This window comes from Schistocerca piceifrons, chromosome 7 (assembly GCF_021461385.2).
Source record: "Schistocerca piceifrons isolate TAMUIC-IGC-003096 chromosome 7, iqSchPice1.1, whole genome shotgun sequence".
Classification (NCBI taxonomy): domain Eukaryota; kingdom Metazoa; phylum Arthropoda; class Insecta; order Orthoptera; family Acrididae; genus Schistocerca; species Schistocerca piceifrons.
The window spans coordinates 267183721-267189469 of NC_060144.1; the positions used below are offsets into that span (position 1 = coordinate 267183721).

The following is a 5749-nucleotide window of genomic DNA, read 5'->3' on the forward strand; positions in this document are numbered from 1 at the left end:
AACTAGACGAAACAGATGGAACATGGAAGGCGCGAGAACCGGGCTGTAGGCGGATGAAGAAGGACGTCCAAAAAGTCTTGAGAGCTCCTCTCTGATGAGCAGACCTGTCTGAGTCCTTGCTTTGAGTTTCACAATTTTGTTCCAACATAGCGGAGGACATCAAACAGAATAACCCCTTCACAGTCTCAATTGGCGTCGCCTTGGTTTCACGATTGAGGATCGGCGTTGAACTTTTTTACTAGGAGTATAGGTGGTGTGGCAACGGCCTTGCCGCAGTGAATACACCGGTTCCCGTGAGAACACCGAAGTTAAGCGCTGTCTGGCGTGGTTGGCACTTGGATGGGTGACCGTGCAGGTCGCCATGCGCTGTTGCCATTTTTCGGAGTGCACACAGCCTCGTGATGCCAATTGAAGAGCTACTCGACCGATTAGTAGCGGCTTCGGTCCAGAATACCATCATAACGACTGGGAGAGTGCTGTGCTGACTCCACGCCCCTCCTGTCCGCATCCTCCACTGAGGATGACACGGTCCCGGTAGATAGAGTGCTTTTTTTTCAGTAGCGGTGGTGTGGCGCGACTCCACGGATTGCCGTTTTGTTTCCGGTTCGAAGTGATGAACCCAAGTTTCAATGCCTGTGACGATGTTCGACTAAAATTTGTCACGATCAGCGTCGTAGCGCGCAAGCAATGCCGCGCAGATGGTTCCTACTTTGGTCTTTACGGTCTTCCGTATGGCGGTGAGGATCCCTGCGGGTACCCATCTTTTGAGTACCCCAACTGTGGACAAGTGTGTCAGCAGAGCCAACAGAGACGACCAATTCTGCAACGAGATGTTTGCGATCCGTCGATTATCTCCAATGGGACTGTCCACACGTTCCAACATGGCACGAGTTACAGGCGTGTGCGGGAGGCTGGCACGCTGGAGACCGAAAAGGTTCGCGGGACCTTGTTGCGATGATGACTGACGCCTCGCCGAACGACCAACAGGGCTTTTTTCACTGCCAGATTTCGGTAGACAATCTGCAAGCGCCTATGAATATCTGTGATGCTCTTGTTTTCCACCAAACGAAACTCATTGATAGCTCTCGCTCGGAACGCATTTCCGTATCAGATGCCAGTTTGATGGCTAAACTTAGCGCCGCCTCCTATCACAACTTGATGAAACTATAGGGACTGAAGCGGGAATATTACAAGATGTATAACCAAATGTTTCAAAATGGTTCAAATGGCTCTGAGCACTATGGGGCTTAACATGTGAGGTCATCAGTCCCCTAGAACTTAGAACTACTTAAACGTAACTAACCGAAGGACATCACACACATCCATGCTCGAGGCAGGATTCGAACCTGCAACAGTAGCGGTCGCGCGGTACCAGACTGAAGCGCCTAGAAGCGCTCGGCCACAACGGCCGGCTGATGTATCGGGTGATCAAAAAGTCAGTCCACACGTCCACACGTTCCAACATGGCACGAGTTACAGGCGTGTGCGGGAGGCTGGCACGCTGGAGACCGAAAAGGTTCGCGGGACCTTGTTGCGATGATGACTGACGCCTCGCCGAACGACCAACAGGGCTTTTTTCACTGCCAGATTTCGGTAGACAATCTGCAAGCGCCTATGAATATCTGTGATGCTCTTGTTTTCCACCAAACGAAACTCATTGATAGCTCTCGCTCGGAACGCATTTCCGTATCAGATGCCAGTTTGATGGCTAAACTTAGCGCCGCCTCCTATCACAACTTGATGAAACTATAGGGACTGAAGCGGGAATATTACAAGATGTATAACCAAATGTTTCAAAATAGTTCAAATGGCTCTGAGCACTATGGGGCTTAACATGTGAGGTCATCAGTCCCCTAGAACTTAGAACTACTTAAACGTAACTAACCGAAGGACATCACACACATCCATGCTCGAGGCAGGATTCGAACCTGCAACAGTAGCGGTCGCGCGGTTCCAGACTGAAGCGCCTAGAAGCGCTCGGCCACAACGGCCGGCTGATGTATCGGGTGATCAAAAAGTCGGTATAAATTTGAAAACTTAATAAACCACGGAATAATGCAGATAGAGAGGTAAAAATTGACACACATGCTTGGAATTGCATGGAGTTTTAATAAAAAAAAAAGTTCACAAAACGTCCGACAGATGGCGCTGGACAGCAAAACGTCAGTGACTGCGCATGACAATGGTGCATAAAAGGAGGTGTAATGAGAGAGAGAATCAGATGCGCCAGCAGTCGCAGCATGTTGACGTTACCTGAAAAGGCGCTTTTAGTGAAGCTGTATTATCAGAATGGGGAATGTGCTAGTTCAGCGTTACAATCCTATCCCCATAGGAAGGGGATTCGAACGGGTAAAGGTCCGTTGACAAATGCAGCTGTGGGGAGAATGATTTCGAGGTTCGAAGCCTCGGGTTGTTTAGACGATAGACCCCGTAGTGGCCGACCGAGCACAAGGCGTAATGCTGCTGAGACAGTTCAGGAAGAAATGGAGACCGTAGCGGGTTTGTCTAGGCACGGGGAAGTCAGCGCTCGTGCAGTCACACGTCGCACCGGCATTCCATATACTACTGTTTGGTTGGCACTGAGGCGTACCCTCCGATGCTATCCGTACAAAGTCCATCTGCATCATGAACTGTTACCTGGCGATTTAGTAAAGCGGAGGGCATTTGCGGTGTAGGCGTTTCAAAAAATGGCGGAAGATGACGATTAGTTGAGTAACGTGTTGTGGACCGACGAAGCTCATTTCACGCTCCGAGGGTCTGTCAACGCCCACAACTGCATAATTTGGGCTACCGAAAATTCTAGAACTGTGGAGGAAACTTCATTGCACGAGGAGAAAGTCACGGTATGGGTTGGATTTACCACATCTACCGTTATCGGGCCTTTTTTCTTCGAGGAAATGCGTGATTCTGGTTTTGTACCTACTACCGTGACGGGTGAGAGGTACGCCGATATGTTACAGAATCGCATCATACCCAGCCTGGCTGATAAACACCTGCTGGAACGTACGATGTTTATGCATGATGGCGTTCCACCCCATATTGCTAGACGCGTGAAAGATCTCTTGCGCGCGTCGTTTGGTGATGATCGTGTGCTTATCCTCCCAGGTCCTCAGACCTCAGCCCGTGCGATTATTGGCTTTTGGGTTACCTGAAGCCGTAAGTGTATCGTGGTCGACCGACATCTCTAGGGATACTGAAAGACAACATCCGACGGCAATGCCTCACCATAACTCCGGACATGCTTTACAGTGCTGTTCACAACGTTATTCCTCGACTATAACTATTGTTGAGGAATGATGGTGGACATATTGAGCATTTCCTGTAAAGAACATCAGCTTTGCTTTGTCTTACTTTGTTATGCTAATTATTACTATTCTGATCAGATGAAGCGCCATCTGTCGGACAGTTTTTGAACTTTTGTATTTTTTGGTTCTAATAAAAACCCATGTCGTTCCAAGCATGTGTGTCAATTTGTATCTCTCTATCTACATTATTCCGTGATTTATTCAGTTTTCAAATTTATACTGACATTTTTATCACGCGGTATAACAAAAAAGTTTCTATTTTTTCAATCGAAATTGACCGAAAACATGTTGTTGCATTATTTATTGCTCGTCCCTCGTATATAGTTTAATATTTGACATTTCTGCAAGCTGTTGTAGTTTTAAAAGGCTTTAGTGCAGTGTGGAGACATTGATATACAGTCTGTTGACATTTCTAACCACGATGTTCACGGCTTTTGCGTAGATTTGCAGACAGGGATTGGCTATGTTGACGGTAAATGTAATTGTGGCTCTGTAATCAGCAGAAAGAGCGATTTCTCTTCACTGGTCACCCGATGGCAAAATTTGAAGAGCGTCGCGACATCGAGTGGAATCGAGGACTGGCCTCAGGATATCGATTTTCGGGCCAGTAGACCACTCTGTTACTAGAAGTGAGGACGGCGGTCGGTGTGTGCCGTGTGCCCGCAGCCCACGGCCAAAACTTGCAGAACAGGCGGAGAGCGCGGCAGGGCGGCAAGTGGCGGCCGGACGCCGCTACACGGGAATGCCATCGGCGCCGGCCGCCGCCGCCGGACGCTCGTCGCCGCGCCGCCCAGTGCAAAGTGGCTGAGTAAAAGCCCAAATATTTGGACGCGGCGCTCGCGAGGCGAGTCAAACACCGGCCGGCCGCGACTTGCCGCTGTAGGCGCCTCATTTGCATGGCCGGCTGATTAAACCGGGAGGCGACAGGCAGAGGAAACGCGATCCGCCTCCGCAGCGGCACTTCGCTCGAAATTTAGCTCGCATCTGCGGAAGTGGACAGCGGCGCGAGAGGAGGCGAGGTCCCTTTCTGCGACCGTTTCACTCACTTACGCCCGAGGATTCTGTTGCAGAGGGGAGTCGGACGTAGCAGTGGAGACGAGTGTTACAATAATTGTCTCCCACTGTTACACTGAACTATATTCCAGCCCGCGGCTTTGCACATGCTAGCGCGCGCGCACACACACACACACACACACACACACACACACACACACACTGCACAACAGAGTTGAACGGACTACATCGTACATACACTACCGGCCATTAAAATTCCCACACCAGGAGGAAATGCAGATGATAAACAGGTATTCATTGGACAAATATATTATACTAGAACTGACATGTGATTACCTTTTCACGTAATTGACGTGCATAGATCCTGAGAAATCAGTACCAAGAACAAGCACCTCTGGCCGTAATAACGGCCTTGATACGCCTGAGCATTGAGTCAAACAGAGTTTGGATGGCGTGTACAGGTACAGCTGCCCATGCGGCTTCAACACGATACCACAGTTCATCAAGAGTAGTGACTGACGTATTGTGAAGAGCCAGTTGCTCGGCCTCCACTGACCAGACGTTTTTAATTGATGAGAGATCTGGAGAATGTGTTGGTCAGGGCAGCAGTCGAACATTTTCTGTATCCAGAAAGGCCCGTACTGGACCTGCAACATGCGGTCGTGCATTATCCTGCTGAAATGTAGGGATCGAATGAAGGATAGAGCCACGGGTCGTAATAAATCTGAAATTGTGACGTCCACTGTTCAAAGTGCCGTCAATACGAACAAGAGGTGACCGAGACGTGTAACCAATGGCACCCCATACCATCACGCCGGGTGACACCCCAGTACGTCGATGACGAATACACGCTTCCAATGAGCGTCCACCGCGATGTCGCCAAACACGGATGCGACCACCATGATGCTGTAAACAGAACCTGAATTCATCCGAAAAAATGACGTTTTGCCATTCGTGCACCCAGGTTCGTCGTTGTGTACACCATCGCAGGCGCTCCTGTCTGTGATGCAGTGTCAAGGGTAACCGCAGCCATGGTGTCCGAGCTGATAGTCCGTGCTGCTGTAAACGTCGTCAAACTGTCTGTGCAGATGGTTGTTGTCTTGCAAACGTCCTAATATATTGACTCAGGGATCGATACATTGCTGCACGATCCGTTACGGCCATGCGGATAAGGTCCCTGTCATCTCGACTGCTAGTGATACAAGGCCGCTGGCATCCAGCACGCCGTGTTCCGTGTTACCCTCCTGAACCCACCGATTCCATATTCTGCTTACAGTAATGGGATCTCGACCAATGCGAGTAGCAATGTCGCAATATGATAAATCGTAATCGCGATAAGCTACAATCCCATCTTTATCAAAGCCGGAAACGTGATGGTACGCATTTCTCCTCCTTACACGACGCATCACAACAACGTTTCACCAGGAAAC

General features: G+C 49.6%; 1 pseudogene; it reads left to right on the forward strand.

The window, feature by feature from the left end:
• Positions 1 to 257: 257 nt before the first annotated feature.
• Positions 258 to 375, forward strand: LOC124709259 (annotated as a pseudogene).
• The last annotated feature ends 5374 nt before the right edge of the window (positions 376 to 5749 follow it).